The following is a 24,368-nucleotide window of genomic DNA, read 5'->3' on the forward strand; positions in this document are numbered from 1 at the left end:
AAATGTTGTGGATTTGCTCTCCAAACACACCGGTTAGTGCTGTGCTAGTGACGAATTGGCCACGTTCTGTTTACGTGGCAAATCTTGACTCATTGGCTGTGTCGGGTGGTGGTTGGTTTAACGACACATTTATACATTTTGATTTAAAGCTTTCGTGACTGCAGGCCTTCATATTCTTGGTTCTTTCGGTAAAGTCACGTAGAAGGGAGACAATAAAATAATAAAAATATAAAACAATAAAATTCTCACGACGTTTCGATTGCAACACAAGCAATCATCATCAGGTGTGATGATTGCTTTATTTTATTGTTTCCCTTCTACGTGACTTTACTGAAAGAACCAAGAATATGACGCATTTATAGTTACGCAATTTAAGGGACCGTCCATAAATGACGTCACGCACCTAGGGGGGGGTCAGACATTTGTGACGATGTGTGACGAGGGGGGGAGGGAGTTTGAGAAATGTGACGTCACATCAAAATGTGCACCTTTAAATACAAATAGACAACACGTTCTACTTAATTACATAGACTTTTTATTAAATGTTTTCTCCTACAACATCAGAGTGCAGCGCCACATTAAATACGCACTACAATGACAATAGTTTACAGCGATTTGAAGCATGTTTTATATTTTTTGGGGGGGAGGGGGGGCAGAGCTTTGTGACGTAATATTTGAGGGGGGTCTAACTTTTTGTGACGCCGTTGGATGAAGGGGAGGGGGGGGGTCAGAAATCGTCTAAAATCGCGTGACGTCATTTATGGAAGGCCCCTAACCCCAAACAAAAAAAACCCAAGTAATTATGTAGTAGTGAGGAGGTATGTAGAGCTGAGTGCATTGTTCGTGCTGTGAATCGGCAGTGCCCTGCAGGATAGCGTGTGCCATTCCGTAGGTGTGCCATCTACTCCAAAGACAAAGATTCCCCAACCCCCCGTATAGCCTGTGACAAGACTGGGGGCAAGTGCTGTTAGCGAGTAGTAGATGTTTACACACCGCTGCTGAGTCGACCCATGTCTTCTCTGTACATTGCAGCACAAACACTTTTGGGTTATTCAGCCACGCGTGCAGAGAGGTAATATTACAGTTATAATTACGCACTAAATTATTCACTGGGACGATACAGCGCTGTATACTGAACTTAGTGAACGGCTAAAGAACGACGCATACGCGAACACACGCCGAATTATGTGCCTTGAATGCACACACACGCAACTCCGATCGGCACGGTTGGCTACGTACGGTGCGAAAGAAGTCCAACACGTGCTTTCGCAGGTAAGGAAATACCCTGCAAGGAAATAAACCTGCACTGTGTGTAACTGTTGCCTGCTGCCCGGAGTGTGTCGTGCCAATACGCGGCTGGTGTCAACCAGCAGTGGATCGAGAAAGCCCTCTCTACATGTGCCGCAGATGACTTCAAGCGAAGGCTTTCGTCGCTAACGTAGTGATCCGTGCGCGTTGAAATTTGGGGGGGGGGGGGGGTAGGCCACCACTGTTGTTTTAGTCCAAAATTCGTGTCATTTAACCCCTTCACCACCCAGCAATTGGGCACGTGCAGTCTAAATAATAATACAACTCACCACTGCCTGTCAATGTGACAATCCCGTCGGGTGGTGGAGGGTTCACGACAAAGGCTTTTGGGACAAACCCTAACCTGCGTGGCCTCACCCAAACCCCAACTCTGGATCGCGCGCAGTGGATGTGCCACACCACCCCACCTCTCTCTGTGGGGGGAGCGGTGGCGCAGTGGTTAGCGCACCGCCGCTCGCCACTCACCACTCACCACCAGTGGCCAACATCCCCGAACCCGGTGTCCGAGGACCTCCCCGAGATCGACTCCGTCGTCCGCTCGAACGAGTGCCCGGTGCGGTGCGTAAACATCACAACCGAGGAGAAGAAAGGGCGGCGGGGCGTAGTTGTTGTCCTTAATAGGTGCTCGCGAACAGCACTCAGTCGGTCTCTTGAAGGGCTATATGCCAGGCCAAAGGTGGAGGGGGGGGGAATCTTTGTTTTTTTGTCGTCTTTGTGTTCACTGCGAGGCAATGGATGCTGGCTCGGTCACGGCTGTCGCTCGTGTGGGTTCGGAGTGGAGCATAAGAGGGGGAGGAGGGAGCTGTGGGGTCGGCAACGTGGAGACTCCACTTTCTGTTGAAGCAAAAACATTAATAATTATAGGCTTCAGCCTTTCTTTTAGATTTGAAGCTTTCGTGACTGCAAGGAGTCATACTTTTAGTTTTTCAGTAAAGTCACGTAGGTAAAAAATGAAATTAAAATTAAGAAAAAATGAAATTAAAATTATTAATTAATTATTTTTTTTATTAAATTTTTTACCTATGTGACTTTACCGAAAAAACTAAGAGTATATTCAGCCTTTCTGTGTGTATGTTGAACTTCTTTCTCGCACCGCACGCAGGCAGACCAATCGTGCCAATCGGAGGTGCGGGGGAAGGTCAACAAACGAAACACCAAAAACAGTTTTAAAGAAATTCGTTTTGAATCTAGATATAAAAAAGAAAGTTTTAAGATATTCTACCACCAAATAGATAATTTGTTGCAAGGCAATCAAGGCTGCATTAACCACACATACTAGTGGCAAAACATGCAAACAATCATGCTCCGATGATCATGATGCATGCATTGTCTTTGAAATTGATTGGCCTCCACCAGAGACCACCTTGATGTTATGGCCATGTCTCACCACCAGTGTTAGTTAGGCCCGAGGACGGCAACAGGCGAACAGCACAAAGCCAATGCAAGTATGAAAGTACATTATTCATAGCTCGGGTTGAGCAGTTACATCCATGGGATCTTTTACACAATTTTTTGTTCATTATTTGGATGCTGCCAAAAAGGTCCCGTAACTGCTTTCGATGCACGCGTGTGTTGGTCTCGCTCCATGTCCCTCCGTGTCCCTGTGTGTCTTCTGTTCTTGTGTCGCCCTCTTTGTTTCCCCGTGTGTATGTATCCCTCTGCGCCACTATGTCTCCGTGCCACGGTGTCCTTCGCCGTGTCTCTGTCGTGCTTTGTGTGTTTGTTTATCACTGCCTGGCTGGCCGTGTATTGTTTATGTCTCTCAGTGACTCGCCCATTGTGTCTGTCTCTCTGCGTCTTGTCTTGTGTCTCGCTGTCTCTTCCCTTTTTCTCTCTCCCCGTGTCAGTCTCGAGCCCCCCCCCCCCTGCCCTCATCCATCTCTTCCACGTGTACACAGCTCTCCCCTCGCCCCCCCAATCCTACTCAGTGACCCCTCTTGACTACAGAGTACAGTGATAGAGGAGAGAAGGTCGTGAGAGAATAGCCAATGACACTATAATAGAGTAGAGCGTGAGAGGGAGAGTGTTGAGTTTGAGGGAGTGGACAAAGATACCCCAGAGGAGAGGGAGAGAGAGTAAACAGAATAAGGGGTGTGCAGAGCACGCGTGAGTAAAGAGAGCGAGGAAAGAAAGTGAAAGGACATCTGTGAAAAAAGAGCTTCATAGCTCATCGGATTTCTCCAGGATAAATAAAGATTCAGAGTGGAGAGAGACGGAGTGACTTTGAGTAGACTTAAAGTGATCACTGTATTGAGAGAACAGACGAGAGCACGAGAGAGTGTAGAGGTACCGGGGGGTAGAGTGTGTGTGTGTAGCACGCGAAGAAAAGCGTGAGATGATAGACAATGATTTAGTTAGGGGGTCAGATTGTAGAGATAGTCCAGATGATGGAGTAGAGAGCAAAGCATGAGAGTTTAAACCAGTGAATGAGGGAGTCAAATGTGAAACGGATGCTGCCTTTCATCTCCATCCACACAATGAACACTGAAAGACTCGCCTTAAAAACCAAACCACCCTTTTAGATGGTGTTGTTGATCGTAGTGATGATGATGATGATGGTGGTGATGCTGATGACTCGATCATTAATCCACGTGAGTCATGAGTTGTGATTTGCTGCAGTTCATAGTTGAGACACCCATGACCAAAGCAAACGGAATGCACGCAATGCCATTAGGTCCCCTGGATTTCAGAAGCAAAGTGGGATTTGAGCCTGGATAGTGCTTGGATAGGGGACCACCATGCATAACAGGGTGCTACAGGCCGCTGGTGGTGCCGCATGGTGGGCATCTGAAGACTGGATTGAGAAAGAGCTGTGCACGTACATAGCGGAGACACACTTGTAAAGGCAGAAGCTGTAAAACACATGCCTGTGTGGATGACAGCCACATTGAATGAAATCAGAATGTCAAAACATACCAGCTCCCACGTGGTCCATTAACCGACAATTTAGTTCCACCGTGATGGATTGATGGGCCTTTACTGTATATTATAAAAAAAACTTTAGCAACGACTGCACCCATTTTTAATGGTAATTTATTGGGTATACAGTACTGTACTGTAGTTTACTGTATTTCAAAACATATATAATTCACTGCCCTTAATTCACTTATGGAAGGTCACCCCATCTCATGTGGCTCATGGGGGTTGTTTGAGTGTACTTGACCCAGTGTTTGCTTCGGATGTCACTCACCGCTCGTGTTAGTTGCGGCTGGGAATCAAACGCAGGTATCCGGGTTCACGGTGCCGTGCATACACCAATGTGTCACCACTTCCCCTCATTTGAAATCCCGTGGTTTATTTCAGTTGGGATTGATGGGGTCCAGCCGATCTTGGTCGGGGTTTGAACTGGAGAGATATTACTTGTCTGTTATTATCTCATCATTTTAACTGCCCCTATGCGTGCAAGACACGACAGTGTGGAGTAAGTCTTTAGTTATACATGCGTTTTAGAATTGTTTATTACTCTGACGCATATGGCTTGCTGCAATTCTATAGAATCTGGGGAGGGTGCTAGTTCTGCCCTCCCCTGTCACTCATTTCCAAAATTCATGTGCAAAAGTAGTCTTTGTTACTTCCGTACAAAACTGCAGTATGATCGGTGTTGGCCTTTGGCTGTGGTTAAGACACTTTCGGCATCAGTTTCACATTTTCCAACTCTGCAGTTCACCGAGATTATCGATTGGTGGGCTGCGAGGCATGAACGTAAGTGAGCAGAGTGTTAGTTTTGGCAAGACGTGTAAAACATTTTTAAAAGCTTACAGTATTATCCTACCACTTCTCATTTGTGCGTGACCACCCATGACTGGGGATTTTGATTGGCTGAGATTGCAGCGTGGGCAAAAGTCCCTGAGCAAGCAAAGAGGAAGTGTAAGAGATGTCCGTTATCATATCCCTCCCGTTGCGTGTAGCACCACTGCCCATGGATAAGACACAAGGTCTTGTCTTCGTGGCAGTTGCTGTAAACGGCACATAGTTTATACATTTGGAGGCAGTATATATGTCCAAAACGTTGTCTTAAGGCAGTTACACACCGGACTGATTAGTTGCACAACTTGGTTGCGTGCAACTCATTAGCTTATACGTGGATGTCTCTGAAACAAGTTGCGAGCAAATTTCGATTTAAAGCTTTCGTGACTGCAGGGATTCATCTTCTTGGTTCTTTCTTCACCTGAGGACAGCTGCTTGCGTTGTGGCCGAAACGTCGTGAGAATTGTATTTTATTATGTTTTATTTTTATGATTTTATTATTTCCCTTCTACGTGACTTTACCGAAATAACCAAGAAGAAGTTGCGAGCAGTTGCACAATCGGTTGCTTACAGGAGAGACGGACTCTACTTTGAAGCGATCTTCTCAGTGTTTTGTAGCGACGCTTTTCATCACCGTGTGAAACATTTGTCTGGGAAGCGGGATAGGTTGTTACGATCCTGAATGCGCTTTGTTTTCATCAAGAGGCGGTACATTCAAAATAATTTACCGAAGAGTAAAATAATGCATCCGGGATTCCCGTGCATTTTACGACCATCGCTAATGAACAAGTCCACCGTTTGGAAGAGCTGACAGCTGCCAGAGAGTCTTGTCACCGCAAATGACCGGAAAATATTACGCGAACTTCTAAACGCGGGAACCTTATCGTGCAACTAATCGCTCATGTGTGGAGCAGCCTTTACATGGAAAAATATAAGTGCAATCCCAACATGCTTTTATTGACGATATGACGTAACGGTGCTTGGGCACATTGAGTATCTTTGTTGTGATATTCACCCTTGCCAATGATTCAGTCACTAACGTCCTTAAATCTTGACTCAAAGCTTTCGTGACTACAGGTATTCATATTCTTTGGGTCTTTCGGTAAAGTCACGTAGATAGGTTCAAAGAAAATAACTACGACGTTTCGATCGCAACACAAGCGGTCGTCATCAGGAAAAGGGGGTTAGCTTCTAAAGGCAAACTGTTTATAAAGGTTTGAAATGGGCGTAGCCCAAATGTCAGCAGCTAATGTAAGTGGTGGGCAACAACCACGATAGTGGTTGTTTTTCCACCAATTAAAGGGCTGCCAGGTGAAAATTAGCATGTTAATGTAAGATCGGTGAGCGGCTTCCACGGCGCATGCGCTGAGGTGGCTATTTTAAAGTGAGAGATTAGCATTAGGTTGCCGCTCTGCGATCTGCCATTAACATTTCTTTGAACCTTTATACGTGAACCTATCTACGTGACTTTACCGACAGACCCAAAGAATACTAATGTCCTTGTTTGCTCATGCATTTCGGCATGTAACGATATACCGGTTCAATCAAACATTTGTGAATCAGCTGCTGGGTGTTTGTGCATTTTGTTTATTTCTCACGTGACATAGTTTTAATTGCTCTGATGTTGTTTTTTCCATTGATGTACTGAATTGGTTTTCCTTTTGTCATTTCAGTGACCCGGGTCACTCTTGAAAATGACACCATCCCCGTCTGTTGAGTTCTCACCTGTTTAAACTAAATAAACTTGATCTGAGATAAAGGCCCTCCCCCACACTCGAGGTTGTTTGATCTTACTTCTCCACCGCTGGACCACTTGCCACTCATGTTAGCCAAAGTCGGAAAGTCATCGTCGCCAGGTTCAAAACGTGGATTACTAACCACTGTGCCACTGCCTGTCCACTTGAATGGAAGCATGACCTTTATAACCATGTTAAGTCTATTGAGACCAAAATGTCTCTATTTACAGTGAGACATGTTGTTTAAATATCTAAGTGTAACCTTTGCCAAAGGGCAGGATGGGGCAGTGAGTACAGTACTGAAGCATGTTAGCACTCCGCTAACCTGCCACACAGAGGCCGCATTCCCATCCGAAGAGCATGTGTGCGTTTAACATGGCATTCTTTGGCTCTTTGCCATCACAACTACTTTTAGCGAAATCTTGGTGTGCCTGGTTATTACAGTACGTTTCATAATGTTTGATAAGATGTGCGTTGAACTTGGTCCACGAGAATAGGGTTTTCCCCTTTTATCTGGCAACAAAACAGGTGTTAAGTTGTTAAAACACCAAACTGAAACCTTTTACAAGGAATCATGCCTGCATTAACCACAATACTTGCGGTCAAAATGCAAACAAAAAAATACTCTGATAGCATATGCATTGTCTTTGAAACGGATTGGTCCACACCAGAGACAGCTTTCTTTTGAGCCTAGCCTCAAAACGGTGTTAGACCAGAGGACGCCAAAAGGCCGTGGTAAATTTTACATATAGTCCCCTTGTCATACACTACTGGATGAGGGCCCCTCTCTACACCGTGAACATCTACGAGATTATTTTACCATTACAGGTCGGTGATGGTAGGACAACTATGGATTGTGTTGCCACGCCCTCCACTGACAATGCAGCCCAACAACAACCTACACCGGCTGTTTTTCTGAATCAGAATTTGTATTTATACTGGAGGAATCCGATGATGTCAAGCTAGTTTTGACAGATGTCCAGTCGGGGCTGATCAGAACGTTGCAACAACAAGTAATTAAATATACACAATAGGAGTGCAAAGTATAGGATAGGTAAGCGAATCACTCAAAACATATCCAAATAAATTATTTTAATTTACCAGGTCAAGCCCACTGAGCTATTTGCTTCTTTTATCAGAAGCGACCTTGCCACAAATGGAAGCTCAACGAATTGGCTTCTCACGTGGAAATTCATAGCAGCCAAGTAATCTAAATTATGCCTGGTGGTTGCCCCTCAAAGCACTATCCAGGCTCAAATCCTGCTTAGCCTCTGAAATACGATGATATTGGGGTGCATTCCTGGTGGTTTGGTCAAAGTGACTCAAAGAATTAGAATTCAGAACAAGGCTGCATTGTTGTGGTGTGGTAATCCACACAGAGGTGGATGAGGCCTCAAAGACACGTGCTTATTCACATACGTGTGGTTTTCTTCCGCTCTGAGAAGCTGAGTCAGTGAAGTGTCTAGTCATTGCTCTGAACGCGTTGGTACTAAGGTACCTTTGTTACTTATATAAACTCTTGTTATGTACTCCAGTAAAGTAAACATGTTGATGATTAAGCTACACGCCATCATCTTTACCGCTTTGCTGTTTGTTAAAAACAGAACTGTTCGCTGTCCATCCGCTGATGATTTCTGCAGTTGTATTCATATATATTTTTTATGTTTTGAAATGGCTTACTTAAGATTATATAAATTCCACAGGCATGAGACTTTGGGGTTATTATAAGGGGTGCTGGAACAATACACTTAAAAAGGTGAAGATGTGTATGTATGCATGTTGAATATCTTTCGCACTATACGTAGCCAACCATGCTAATCGGATGTGCAGGGTCGATTCGGGGCCAGTGGGTGAAGGGGGTGACTTGGGGGGGCAGGTGGAGTGTTGGTGAATTGTGACATATTACCGGACATGATGTAATTAATCAACCGTGCGATGGAAACATGGCCATTAGATCTGTGAACCTAATAAGCATCATTAAGTTATTAATATTTCTGACTTGGGCACCTTTCTGTATGGAGTTTGTATGATATTCCCTCTCGTTTCCCACGGGTTTCCCCCAGGTTCTCAAATTTCCTCCCATAGCAAAAAAACCCCCAAACATACAACGTAATTAGTGTTGGCCAAACATCCAAGTGCTGAAACATTACCGGCAATTTACTTAATTTGAGTTATATACAGCAGCAGCAACATCGTCCCCCACTTTGAAAACTTAGCTTGACCAACTTCAAAAATATTTTTGAGACCCATTGAGAATGTCCATGATACAAAAAAAGTAATATTAATCCACCTATATAGCCACATTACAAAATAGTGATCCTTTTTTTAAATAAAAGCTGTAATTTCTGATGAACCCACATGTATCAAACCATCCTGCCATAGAATTGCCCCGAATGTCAAAATAGAATCACTTATCGTCATCATCAACATGACTGTATAGCACATAACCTGCACCGCCCTAATCCAGCTCAAGAGACTGCCACATCTTAGTAAAAAAAAGGTTGTATTTAACATGGTGGCTACTGTAGCTAATGGATTAACTTGAGCTTAAACACGTAGCGTTATGACCCCTAACCCTAATCCCACGTACTGCAATCAAGAACCACCGTGGGGAGACGACAATGAACAATTGATTTGTGGCAATAAAGTGGTGATTGTTTCCAGCATGTGGACCCCTGTCTGGACCGTACAAGGACAATCCGGGACTTGTGAGCCCCATTCCTGTTCCTGGTAAATCGTCATGACAGGCATCCAGGGGCAGTGCTTTTGAGATGCGTTCCCAGCACCCACTTAATAACCGTGCCCAAACTCTTGTCGGCTAATTGTGCAACACACGGTACCATCCGTTGAACAATCCCTAACATTGCTGCCGTAAGTGAACACTTTGGGCTGTGGGCTGGCTTACAAGATACGGCAACAGGAACCGGTTTCTAAGCACACATCAAAGAACAATCGTTCGTAGCTTTGAATTTTTCAAATAATAGTTTTGCGCATTAAAACGTCACAGCTGACAGTCATTTAATAATATTTGTATTATTTTATTATTTCCCTTCTACGTGACTTTACCGAAAGAACCAAGAAAATGACGACCAAGTTCAGAGCTTGCACCAAATAACACAATTGTGCAAAGCTTAAACAGTAATAATATAATCGGTAAGTGCATAATAGAGGGTTTTTTGTTAGATCACATAAATATTAATTTGTCATTAAACCCGCCATCACCCAACACAGCCAATTTAGTAAGGTTTGTCACTAGGCCTCGGCAAGGTAAGAAAAAACGAGTCTACTTTTACCCTACCCTTTACCTTACCACAATACAATCACTCTACCCTTACCTTTTACCCTTTAGCAAGGTAAGGTTAAAGGTCAAAAGCAACGAGCCTACCTTTACCCTACCTTTTACCCTTACCCCATACAAATGACCAGATTTACAGGGTAATTACTGGGGTACTACTACACATGAAAAAGGTTTCTAACAGGTAAATGCTAGGTAGAGCGCTTTCTTCATATAGAATACTCTCGATGATTCGAATTTTAAATTGAGGCCACGGACTGCGCCACGGAGCTTTTAGCGAGCGGTAAACAAGGTGTTTACCGGGTAATTCTTCCATGCTACCTTTACCCTACCCTTTACCTTACCCCTTGGCATGTCGACACCTTTACCCTTTACCCTTTTCCCTGGTAAAAATGGTAAATTACCTTACCTTGCCGAGGCCTATTTGTCACGTAAACAAAACATGCCAATTCGTTACGAGTTCAGCACATTGGTGTGTTGGGAGAGTAAACCCACAACAACATTTACAATTCGAGTACTACATGACAAACCTTACTAATTTTGCTGTGTGGTGGGGTGGTGGCGGGTAAAAATGTTGCGCGATATCACCCAAAAAATAACCTCTTATGAATAATATCGGTCGCAAAAGCCTACGCGTTAAATTGGAAAGTTGACGTACATTTAACCCTACACTCAAGAGTCCGTGGGTGAAAAGGAACGTTTGTGTCTGTGTCTGTTCCCAAGAGCAGAGCCGCGACCTGCTTCCTCTAAGAGCCGCGTCTCTCTCTGTGCTTCATAGCTGTTAACCCAAAGGGCCTTTGACTTGCTTCATACGGCATTGCACTCGGGACATTTCTCTCTGATGACCTGCCATCGTGGTGGTGTATTCAGCCGCACGGCTTACCCAGCGTGCCCCCCCCCCCGCTGCCTTCCTTCTCTTTGTGTCGCTTGAGTGGCGTCCAGTTATTCAAGGACTAACAGAAAAGGAGAGTGCTCACCAACAACACGAGAGTGTTCTTTTGGATGGTGGGGGGGGGGACATTTGGGGTAAATCGGAAGTTTTGCAGTCAACTGAGAATATGAAAAAGTTCATGTTAACACTCAACAGAGATGTTTTCTGTCTGTTGAACTTTTTTCGCACCGTACGTAGCCAACCGTGATTACCGAAGGTGCAAATCGAACACAGGATAGATACAACGCATGGCGAGCGATATCTCAAGCGTAGGTGAGGTATGGCCAAACAACCACCGTACCCGACATTAGCCCTCAGCAAGGTAAGGTAAAAGTTAAACGGTAAAAAAAACAAGACAAACTTTACCCTACCTTTTACCTTACCACAATACAATCGCTCTACCCTACCTTTTACCCTTTAGCAGGTAAGGTAAAAGGTAAAAAGCAACGAGCCTACCTTTACCCTACCTTTTACCCTTATCCCATACAAATTACCCGATTACAGGGAAATTACTGGGGTACAAGAGATGAAAAAGGTTTATAACGATAAATGCTAGCGAGAGCGCTTTATACATATAGAATACTCTCGAATCGGGCGTTGAGGCTGTCGACGACACCGTCTTCCATAACCTCCTCGTCCCAGTCGTCTTGGTCGATGGCGATCTCCAGAGGTGTGGACTCGAGTCATGTGACTTGGACTCGAGTCAGACTCGAGTCATGAATTTGATGACTTGCGACTCGACTTGGACTTGCATAACAATGACTTTGTCCCACCTATGAGATGTGGACTCGAGTCATGTGACTTGGACTCGAGTCAGACTCGAGTCATGAATTTGATGACTTGCGACTCGACTTGGACTTGCATAACAATGACTTTGTCCCACCTCTGGCGATCTCATCAACAACCTGATCAAGTTCGTCATTGCCATCGTCCTCGGACGAACGACAGGCAATAAGATCCGCTCCGGCCCAGTTAGACGAAACCTTCAGGCAGCCGACGCCGACGTCCCGACCTCGCTGCTTGGGGCGAGCACGTTGTGCTTCTTGATGTGGGCTTTCCACCCCGACGCGTTCGTGTGGGTGGAAAACCACTTACGGCAGTGCGTGCTGTACATTGGGATCACCCTCCATCCAATCGTGCGTGTGCTCCCACGGGAACGCATGCTGCTGCCTCTTTCGATTGCTGTTCGCAGCAACCCCAAAAATGCCGTTGCTGGCATCATCGTCCTCTATTACCTCTATCTCAAGAACGTGGACCATCTCCATCTGGTCCGACATCAATTATCGCAATTTATAATGGAGGCCACGGACTGCACCATGGAGCTTTTATCGGTAAACAAGCTACTGTATTTACCGGGTAATTATTCGCGCTACCTTTACCCTACCGGGTAATTCTTCTGAGCTACCTTTACCCTACCCTTTACCTTACCCCTTGGCATGTCGAAACCTTTACCCTTTACCTTTACCCTTTTACCCGGTAAAAAAGGTAATTTACCTTACCTTGCCGAGGCCTACCCGACATTGTGTGTGGTGCCCTTCATCGAGCAGTGGATTTACAACGGGCTGTACGATACCAAAGCTGTACAGTTTATAATAACGTCTCATCTACATGCTGTCTGTTCAGTCACACTGGGCCTATTTCTTAAGGGCTTCATTTCAGCTGACCAGGTTTGCCTGGGTTGGCAGGTGGCACGCCACATACAGTTCCTCTCGCTATGGCTGTGTGGATACTACTCGTCACGTGCCAACTCCAGTCGACCAGCAAACCCGGATAATACTCTTGGGTTTTTTCGGTAAAGTCACGTAGGTGAAAACAAAATAAAATAAAACATCCAAATTAAATCACGACGTTTCAGACGCAACACAAGCTTCCGAAACGTCGTGATTTAATTTAGTAGTTTTATTTCATTTTGTTTTCACCTACGTGACTTTACCGGAAAAACCAAAGAGTATGGATCATTTCAGTCACGAAAACTTCAAATATAGAACCCGGATAATGCTCAGTGGTGCGGAATGATGCCCTGGGTGTAGCAATTAACTCCCTTCCCCGGTAAATCGATGATTTGGCACATTACTGTGTCTAGATTCAATTTAACAATTAATTTTTCTTTTAACTTTGGAGAATGTAGCGGCCTCTAGTGGCCGCAGCGGTCACACTAATCCATTTTCTTAGGTTTTTTCGGTAAAGTCACGTAGGTAAAAAATTTAAATTAATAAAAAGTAAAATAAAAATAAAATAAAAATCACGACGTTTCGGAGGCAACACAAGCTTCTGTCTTCAGGTGGAACAGTCACAGCACGATAGCTGTATCAAGTGATCCATTATATACGGCACTACGTAATTAAGTGAATTGAAAAATTACAATTATTACAAATGTGATATGATGTGTGTGTGTGTCGTTACATTTTAAGACGCGATATTAAATTATCTGACACATCGTTACACCCTCGCAGAAATAGTTCTAGCGCAAAGAAGACAAATATAAAATGATTACAAACAGATGCTTACGTGTGAAAAAAAACTCCATTACATTTAAACAACTTTACTTTCTGCCTATAACGGTAAGCCGTTTAGAAACGTTTACATGAATTGTAATTGGCTTCTGAGCCACAGCTTATGATGCCTTGGAATTTGAAATAACTACAGTACTGCACTGTACCATAGTTGGGCTCTTGTGTAATCTCCCAACGTAGCCAAACGTGTCTTAATTATGTAACACGTGCACCACCAATGTTGTGTGTCATAAACAATCTGTAATAGACCAGTCCTTAGTGTGATTCATCTACTTGAATAAACTCTGCAGTAGTTGTTAATGTGCCAGCTACAGTTGGTCTTCACGGCACATAAAACATGGCGCATCCTCTAAATATTCATATCTAGAAATGTAACACTTCATGATACAGAAGACAGGGAGAGGAACACATGGATTAGGCCCGCCAATCCATTATAGTGGTACTAAGTTGTCTGTTAAAGGATATAACGTGAGCAATGGGATTTTTTTTGACATCCAGATGACATCACTGGCAAGTGATGGCAAGTGATGTCTGCACTAACTCATGGGAAGCTTCTTTTTGGTTATTTCGGTAAAGTCACGTAGAAGGGAAATAATAAAAATAAAATAAAAAACATAATAAAATACAATTCTCACGACGTTTCGGCCACAACGCAAGCAGCCGTCCTGCGTTGTGGCCGAAACGTCGTGAGAATTGTATTTTATTATGTTTTTATTTCCCTTGTACATGACTTTACCGAAAGAACCAAGAAGATGAATACCTGCAGTCACGAAAGCTTTAAATCATGGCAAGCCCTTTACTTCAACTAGCACTGAACCAGCCTGGTCCAGTATGGTCAATTAGCCCGTGACAACCACACAATGGGTAGATTTTCATCCAGTGGTGGATTGACAGCAGGTTGTAAGTAATAAATGGTTATGGTTGTGCAAGTTTACACGCATATCTTGGCTCGCTGTCAACTGGAAACCATTCTTTACATGGCTTTTGGGTGTAGCCTCCTGCGTGTGTGCTATTTTAGGCATTCTTCTTGGCACGTGTGATTGTGTACACGTGTTACGTGCTTTGTGCATGTATTGGAAAGACATTCTTCATGTGTGACAACATTGTCCATGGAGAGTGTGTGTGTGTTTGTTTACAACTTCGCTACATTACCCGGCCACCTGAATTCGATTCCCAGCCCCAACTAACATCAGTGGCGAGTGATAACCGAACCTGTTTTGGGTTTCCTCTCGGTTGGGCGCCGCAGTGACGAGATGTTAACTACCTCGCCAGGTATACAGGAGGGACATGGGTTTGATCCCAATCCTGCTGCCTGCTGTAGATTTGGAGTTTGCATGTTCTCCCTGTGGTTGTGTGGATTTTTGTCCGGGTCCTCCGATTTTTCCCTCCACATTTAGAAACATGCAATTAGATTGTTCGGCTGCTACACGTGGCAACATGATAAGCCACTTCGTTGAGCTATCATTTGTGGCCAGGTCGCTTCTGAAAAATAGCTATATATCTCGGTGGGCCATCCTTGGTAAAATTAAAAATAGGTTGATCTAGCGTATAGGTTGATTCAGTCTTAGAACACATTCCTGCGGAGGGAGCTGGTAGGAACGTTGGGTTGCTCGGTCAATGGCCAGGGTCAACGGCGGCGTGGTGTATTCCGCAAATATGGCTGACTGTGAGGACGGGCACATGCCGGCGTGAGTAGGTTAAACGTTGTTTTATAAGGGCACCACGGGGTGACCAGCCTCTCCCCACCCAGCCCCACCCCTCCCACCCCCCACCCAGCCCCTCCCCACCCTCCCCTCTCCCCCCAGCCCCACCCCTCCCATTTTTGGATGCAGGATGGACGGACACAACAACCCCCTATGGGCTGGTGGAACCAGGTGGTTCCTACCAGTATTACCACTCTAGCGTGGAGTATTAACAATCGGCACTGGTGAGAAAAGTGCCTCTTGTGAACAGTGCCGGCCTTATTAGGTGCTCAGACAGCCTGTTTTTAAAGACTATATTTACAACTCGATGTGGTGTGTTAACAGTCCGTACAGGGAGACTAAATGCAGTCAGGTTTGCTCGTAGAATGTTACATGAACTTAAATTTCCTGAACAGTCTCAGCTAAACAGAGCTTTTTGTTTAATGCCTACATTTCTATTAATTTAATATTGTTTTAAATGTTTCCATGTTTACACCTTAGTCTGGTTGTTTATTTTGGGCATATAACAATTAGGCAAATAACAAATAATTTTATTCTCATGCTCAAGACTTGTCACCGAATACTGCTGGATCACGTGAGTCTGATATGCCTGTGGACTGATGGACTGAAATCTATTTTATGTTTATATGGCAGCGTGAGCGCAAGTCCAGTTTAGCACGTGGGGCTTTGTCCACCGTGCTACTTCTGAGCACTACTTTGCATCTAAAGGCACTGGAAGATGCGATATGAACTTGTTGAAGCAAAGGAAATTAGCAGGAGTAAAAAAAATGGTTTGTTTGAAGAAGTGGGAGAGAATTTTAGTTGACTGTCAAACATTTAAAACTGGAAGTGGAACTGTGGAACAGGAAAGGCTGGCGTGTCCTCAAGGAGAACTCCCTACACCTGGCACTCACCAGACATCACTTAAAGCCTTAAAACACCACGTTGCCAGAAATATGTTCTAATTTCTACGTCCGTTACTCATACTGGATAAGCGCCAGGTCTGTAACGATTCTGCCTCCTTGCAATTTCATGATTTTATCGCACTTAATGGTTTTGCCATTCAATTTCGTAATTTATTATTGAATACATGAATCGATACGTCGTGACATTACTAATGCGCGTTGTAAAATAAAACAAGTTTCTATCCGGGGAAAATGACCACATTATGACAAATAAGTGAGTGTTACCCAGGTCCCCCTTGTAAAGAAACTTCCTGTCCCAATGGGCCCTCACCTGGTTATAAATAAAAAGGTGTGATTGACTGGATTAATTTATAGCATTAAGCTTTATTCTCATTCATCATCACGTTCTTTTGGTTGCCACTGTGGCCACTGGTGCTGTCGTCGCCAGGCCTGTTTATTGGCAGGCAGCCCACAGTGATATTTCCCGTAGCAGTTGCCAGGTAGTATCTACAAGACCAACGTTTCCACCCACTTTAGGGCCAAGATTCGATTTAAGAGTCTTTTTTTTCAAATGTACAATTGTTGTGAACATAGTGGCCGCTCGTGCCTTCTTGCAGTGCTCATCTGAACCCATCGCAAGGCATACGGCATGGAGCAAAAACGCATTGAGTCTTAAAAATGTGTTTATATATGTACATCTTCAGCTTAACAATCAATATGAATTGGTGAAGCCTGTATTTGTCCTCCTTCACTCCATCTGTTGAGCACATCCTCGATGTCATCAAAGTAAGACAAAAACACCTCCAGCTGAATTTCAAAGTGGATTAGAGCACTCCATACCTGCCCATACTTAAATTACACTGCGTTCATCCAAAGTACCCATTGCGCAAGAGTCCCTGAATCTGTGCTCTTCCACATGGTTAAATAAGGGCGATGGAATGGAGCCTGATGCATGGCATTTGAACGCCGCAGTGTTAGCGGTCACTTGCTTCCCCAAAGTAACGGAATGCTCTGCAGAGGGTTCACAGCCAAGGATTGTCGACATTCAATTTACCCGTAACGCTTTGAAACCACACATTTTCCATTGTGCCCTCGCTTCCTACTGATCTAGCTCAGGAAGCTCGCTCGTGGTTTGCGTACCATTACTGTATAAACACAAACTCGTGGATGTCCGGTGGGTTTTTTTTTTTAATTCTGGCTCATGGATTGTACAATATGTACGATGGCGGGCATTGAAAGCGTGCGAAGGGCAGGACACCGGGACGAGTCCCCTATCAGTCGGGAGCGATGAGTTTCGCTTGTAAATGTGGTGGCTTTGAACTTTAAACTTTTTTTTATTTTACCAGGTAAGGCCCACTGAGCTATGCAGCTCTTTTTAAGAAGCGACCTGGCCACAAATGATAGCTCAACGAAGTGGCTTATCACGTGGAAAATTTCTAGTAGTAGCCAAATACTATAAACGCATGTTGATTCTAAACGTGCAGGGAAAATCCGGAGGACCCGGGGGGAAATCCACACGACCACGGGGAGAACATGCAAACTCCAAATATACAGGCGTCAGGGTCGGGATTGAACCCAATACTTCCTGTATACCAGGCGACGTAGTTAATATCTTGCCACGGCGGTGGACCTGGTGGATTGTGCAGAGACACCTACATTGCTAGGCAACGAGCGACTCAGCCTCAAATGAGTACCTGGTGCGATGTGTAAATATCACCAATAGGGAGACAAAGGCGGCCGGGCGTGGTGTTGGCCACCCACCCCCTCATGTGCCGTGCCGGCCTTCATAGATGCTCGCTAACAGCACTTTCCCCAACAGTCTGTTAAGGCTATAGGGGGATCTTTGTCTTGGTCTCGTCTATGAAAGCATGGCAGCAAGTCGGTTTATTACTGTGGCTTCCTTGCAACCCCTTTTGTCAATCCACTGCTGGATGAGTGCCCGCCCACACCTTGTGGATCATAGGTCTTGATGATGATGGTGATTCAGGCAAAAGAGCCGATTGGAGACTCTGTAACAGTTTGTATTTCCCCACGTATTAGTGGGACCTCACCTGATTGGAAACAAAATGGACTTTCCATTGGCACACTTTGGTCACCGGCGTGACGTCGCAGGCTAAGAACACACTGCCATGTTGTGCGTGCCGAGCTCCGCGTGTGAACTGGATCCTGTGTCGGTGGCTACGATATTATTTTTCAAAATACGATAATGAATTTCACGGTGTGATGGTTTAGCACGATATTATTTTTCCCCTGACCGTGTCACTGTATTTCGTGTTTCCATTACTTTTGTGTTTTGGTGCATGTCTGGCACAAATAAATATTACATTATCCTAAATGTTCTACAGCTGCCAAACTCAGCATCAGGCTAGCATAAGTGTTCCAATTATTACAAATTTGCAATCTGTAATGCTAACAAACACACATGCTGTGTCAGTACCGCCAGAAATAATTTTCAAAAATGTGCAGAATGCAAACATGGTGACTTCATATGTAATTGGTATGCCATCCAGTATTCAGGTAAAGTTTTTCAAAGCGCGAATTTAATGGGAAATAACTCTTCGTTTATAAGTAGAGTAATACCACTATTTACATCGGGAATGCGTTCCTGAAAAGTGCGATGACGAATATGGAAACGACGTCAAAGTGATTTCTAGGGTCATAGGTGGAGGCGAAGGCTGAGAGGCGATGGATACGAGAGAGGACGATGCTGTCAGCGACGCGTGTGTGGGTTGAGGCGACGCAAATCAGTTAGCAGTGTTAATAATAAAGTGACGGTCAATTTGCTGAACGACGTTAAAGGGACAGACGTAGAACGTAGATAAAGTTTGCTGTTTAGTTATGATTCTGTTGGGAGGTAGAACTATTTCGATTGTTTTTATACTTTGCAGCAGGTGGGGGGGGATTTTTATTGAAAAACAAAAAAAGTGGACGATACAATTACACTGGTCAAACACTTTTTCTGGCATAAGGTATTCCAACGGTTTTAATGTAATTTTGGGGTGCTGATTCCAAATCTGGCATCAGTTTTTGTCTATCACATCAGGTGTTTGAGATATCAAATATTGCATTTTCAATAAAAATTGCAGAAGAAAAATATGAAATAAATGTGGATATCTACATAAAATTATATTATAAACACACTATCCTAAAAATACAGCACCATATTTTAACACGAAAGCAGTCACTGACTCGCAACAACTTGCAATCATAAGTGACAGAGTTAATTTCGGGTAAAATCAATGAAAATGGGGTATGTTGATAGCATAAAATGAGATGTGATAGAGCAAATCTGAGATCAGATTTGGAATCAGCACCCTAAAATTAGTCTAAAACAGCTGCAAAAGTCCAGGCCAGAAATTTTTTTTTTGTTGACCAGTGTTATCGTGGATCATATTTCATGGAATGTATTGTGACGGTATCACCATCTCGCGCAAACCTAATGTATACCCTTATTCACGCCACAAAATGCAGCCCCGCGGCATCCCATAACCATGGCGGTCACATCTTCAAGCACTGCACAGGCTCAGACCTGATTGACTTTCAGATATCCAATGAGATCTCGTACATTTCCAGATAATTCTGGTCAGGTGTGGGCAGCAGAGGGCTGCCAGTAGTGGTGAGGCTTTGTCTTACTGCGCTGGTGTGAATGTGAGTTGCATGTAAGTCTATGCGACTTGCCCACCTGAGTTCGATTCCAGACCCCCTGACATCAGGTATCTAAAATGTTATTGGTTTTTGAACCAGTATTATACCCAGGATAATTTGTATTTGGAGGTTTGCATGGTGATTACATTGATGACTAGATTAATTTAGAGTACTTCTTTCTAAGTGTGATTTGGAAGCCGATAGGAAGTGGACAAAGTCCAATAACAAATTTGGGATGAAAATGCAAATAATGCTGCCGTTTCCAGAATTACAGTAAAACCTTGGATTGCGAGTAACTTGGTCTGTGAGTGTTTTGCAAGACGAGCAATTTTTTAAAATAAATATTAATTTTATAAACGAGCGAGGTCTTAATTCTAGATTTGCGTGGTCTTGCAATACGAGTAGTACATTATACGCTTTGTCTGCCGAGCGTCACGTGATCACAACTGATATACGAGTGCTTTGGATTACAAACACGTTTCCGGAACGAATTATGCTCGCAATCCAAGGTTTTAGAATTATAAACAAAAATCACCATCAGTGCATTTTCCGCTCTTCCCCCATCTATGGTGTTAAATCAGGAGGTCCCTCTCTCACGGAACAACCACGGCCACAACAACGAGCAGCGTCCAATCCACCTTGGCCTCGCGAATCTACGTCCACGACGATACTTTCTCCGTTGCTGAGGAACCCCCGGCCGTCCGTCTTTGGCCAAGGCTAACCGCGCTGGCCCTTGGCTCGACTCCGCTTTGTTGCCGTCCCGTGTGAACACGGTGTACAAGAGCGTGGCACTTTGGTGTCGGCTGCGGCATACGTCACGAGCCCCCCCCCCCATCCCTGCCCCCCCCTGAGCGAGGTTGCGGATGTGAGGTTTGGCACGGAGGTGTCACGGCCAAAGCCCTCACAGCGATTCCCTTGTCACCCCCCCCGCCCACCGCCGCCGCTGCCCCTGTGCTCTCGTGGCTATGGAGCCCCACGAGCCATTGCCCAAAAATGGTGGTGAAGAGGAGGCCGGGGTCCAGCGGAGAGGAGGGGAGGAGTGGTGGGGTGGTGGTCGTCGTCACCGCCGCTTCTGGGGGAGTCTTTTTCTGCGCCCGTTGTCTCGGGAGAGAGCCGCTGCTGCGTTCAGCACTGCTGGGGGGGGTTGGGGGGGGATTCTACTCCAGTGTTCCCTCCTTCTGATGTTAAACCAGACCCAAACGCGTCGGGGTGTGTGTGTCCTAATCAAGGCATTTTACTCCGCATTGGTTTGGTGGATTAAAAGCGGTTCTCACGTTCGCGATGCATGTATCCCATCGTGCACACTGTCTGTTGATTGTGGTTTATGCAAATTGTATGCTCATGTTGGTGAAAATATCACTCGCCACTAATGTTAGCCGTCCCCAGGATCCGATTTCAGGTAGCCGGGTTTGCACTGACCCAGCGGGGTTATCGAAGATCAAACAACCATCTCGCTTTACTCCCCTCCACGCACGTTCCTACGTCTCTCCCCTCTGATCTCACTCCATCCCCCTCTTTGCAGTCTCCTACCCCTCCGCTCTCACTCTACACCCTCTACGCACTCTCCGCTTCAGCAATCAAGGCCTTTTTTGAAGCTCCCTGTCAATCTCCTCTGAGTGGGAGGTCGCTCATCGTATCCACTGTCTCGAACTCCCTTCTCCCCTACCTCTACCACCTGTGTCGTTAATTCCCCTTCCCCTGTTCAAGCTCGGCCTCAAGATCCACATTTTCAACGGTTTTACTGAACTTGATTCAACGGTTTTACTTAACTTGATTCAGCGGTTTTACTGAACTTGATTCAATGGTTTTACTGAACTTGAATCAACGATTTGACTGAACTTGATTCAGCGGTTTTACTTAACTTGATTCAACGATTTGATTGAACTTGATTCAATGGTTTTACTGAACTTGATTCAACGGTTTTACTTAATTTGAATCAACGGTTTTACTGAACTTGATTCAACGGTTTTACTGAACTTGAATCAACGGTTTTACTGAACTTGAATCAACGGTTTACTTAACTTGATTCAACGATTTTACTGAACTTGAATCAACGGTTTTACTGAACTTGAATCAACGGTTTTACTGAATTTGATTCAGCGGTTTTACTTAACTTGATTCAACGATTTGATTGAACTTGATTCAACGGGTTTACTGAACTTAATTCAACGGTTTTACTGAACTTGATTCAGCGGTTTTACTTAACTTGATTCAACGATTTGACTGAACTTGATTCAACGGTTTTACTGAACTTGATTCAACTGTTTTACTGAACTTGAATCAACGGTTTTACTGAACTTGAATCAACGGTATTACTGAACTTGAATCAACAGTTTTACTGAACTTGAATCAACGGTTTTACTGAACTTGATTCAACAGTTTTACTGAACTTGATTCAGCGGTTTTACTTAACTTGATTCAACGATTTGATTGAATTTGATTCAATGGTTTTACTGAACTTGAATCAACGGTTTTACTGAACTTGAATCAACGGTTTTACTGAACTTGAATCAACGGTTTTACTGAACTTGAATCAACGGTTTTACTGAACTTGAATCAACGGTATTACTGAACTTGAATCAACGGTATTACTGAACTTGAATCAACGGTTTTACTGAACTTGAATCAACGGTTTTACTGAACTTGATTCAACAGTTTTGCTGAACTTGAATCAACGGTTTTACTGAACTTGATTCAGCGGTTTTACTTAACTTGATTCAACGATTTGATTGAACTTGATTCAACGGTTTTACTGAACTTGAATCAACGGTTTTACTGAACTTGATTCAACGGTTTTACTGAACTTGAATCAACAGTTTTACTCAACTTGAATCAACGGTATTACTGAACTTGAATCAACGGTTTTACTGAACTTGATTCAACGGTCGTACTTAACTTGATTCAACGATTTGACTGAACTTGATTCAACGGTTTCACTTAACTTGAATCAACGGTTTTACTGAACTTGATTCAACGGGTTTACTGAACTTGATTCAACGGTTTTATTGAACTCGATTCAACGGTTTTATTGAACTTGAATCAACGGTTTTACTGAACTCGATTCAACGGTTTTACTGAACTTGATTCAACGGTTTTATTGAACTTGAATCAACGATTTAACTTAACTTGATTCAACGGTTTCACTTAACTTGATTCCTGTGTCGTGGTTAAATCTTGTAATCTACATTTCGTCCACTTCCCGTTGTCCAATCAATTCCAAATTTTGCGCACGTACTCGGATCCGGTGACAATGCATGCCTGTATCAATTAATGAGTTAATTCGCTACTTTAAAGCAATTAACATTTTGTATGGGCGCCTTATTATTTATATATTTTTCCCCGGTCCCTAAATTGTGTAATTGCCTCGCTCAAGAAGCAGGCGCCGCGTGTCTCAGGCGCGCCTGCTCCGTGTGAACGAGTTACGGCCACCCTCACTCCACGCAAACAAAAGTTGTACGTTGAAGATTAATTTATAAAGGGATCAATTAATGCAGTAAGCGTTGATGTGGGAGCAGGTGCCGCATCATTGACGTACTTGTTGGCCGTGAGTTAAACGAAGTTGCGAATAAAACCGTTGTTTAAAAAAAAATTTAAGGAGTTTATTTTACCTCTGCCTGGAAATGAACAGCGCTCCCTTCAAGATACACATGGCCACTGTTTCTACCCAGTGTCTGTAGATGTGCTAGCGTGAGGCGCTGTATAAATCCACATTGTTTTCATTGCAAATTGCCTAGCGACAGGCGCCTCTGCTTGGTGTTGTCGGTGGCCATGGCAGAGTGAGACGTGTTTTTGCTTTCGGTCTAGCTGCCAATGGTGCACATGTGATATAAATTACAACACGCTCGGAGTGAAACAGGGAATCAATTCATGAATTGATATCGATTCTTCGGCATTTAATCGTGTGTGTCTGTGTGTGCGCACGCGTCGATATGTTTCAATATTGTATCCTCTGCGTGTTGTATGCAATATATTTTACGTAACCTCCATAACCACTACAGTCGCTACCATTCACCGCAATGGTTAAAAATTCAAATAATCAACTCCTGAGTTGAATTGTCGGCTGTCTGGTGACATTTCATCGCATCCCTGAACGGTGGGTTCTGGTTGGGGCGGTGGGGGCCGGTAGGGGGCCGGGGGCGACATTGAATTTGTGGCGTAGCTACCAAGTGTGCAGGTGGTGCAACTGCACCAGCACTTCGGCACACGAGCTACGAAGGGAGGGTGGAAATGGGATGGGGGGCATCATTTAATCCTTTGCGGCCAGGGTCCATGCCAACAGTGCTAAGGGGCCATCTATAAATGACGTCACGCAATTTTGGACGATTTTTGACCCCCCCCCCCCCTCGTCACACGGCGTCACAAAAAGTCAGACCCCCCTCAAATATGACGTCACAAAGCTCTGCCCCCCCCCCTAAAAAAAAAATTAAACATGCTTCAAATCGCTTTAAACTATTGTCATTGTAGTGCGTATTTAATGTGGCGCTGCACTCTGATGTTGTTGGAGAAAACATTTATTAAAAAGTCAATTTAATTCAGTAGAACGTGTTGTCTATATTTTAAAGTTGTGCATTTTGATGTGACGTCACATTTCTCAAACCCCCCCCCC

The 24,368-nt window shown here is 44.2% G+C and overlaps 1 protein-coding gene across 1 annotated transcript in view; it reads left to right on the plus strand.

Annotated features, from left to right (window-relative positions):
• The window catches only part of LOC144720067 (LIM zinc-binding domain-containing Nebulette-like), a 47,686-nt gene that overhangs the window by 2,181 nt on the left and 21,137 nt on the right, over positions 1-24,368 (plus strand). The window lies entirely within an intron of this gene.

Source organism: Lampetra planeri, chromosome 1 (genome assembly GCF_965212315.1).
Source record: "Lampetra planeri chromosome 1, kcLamPlan1.2.h2, whole genome shotgun sequence".
NCBI classification, from domain to species: domain Eukaryota; kingdom Metazoa; phylum Chordata; class Hyperoartia; order Petromyzontiformes; family Petromyzontidae; genus Lampetra; species Lampetra planeri.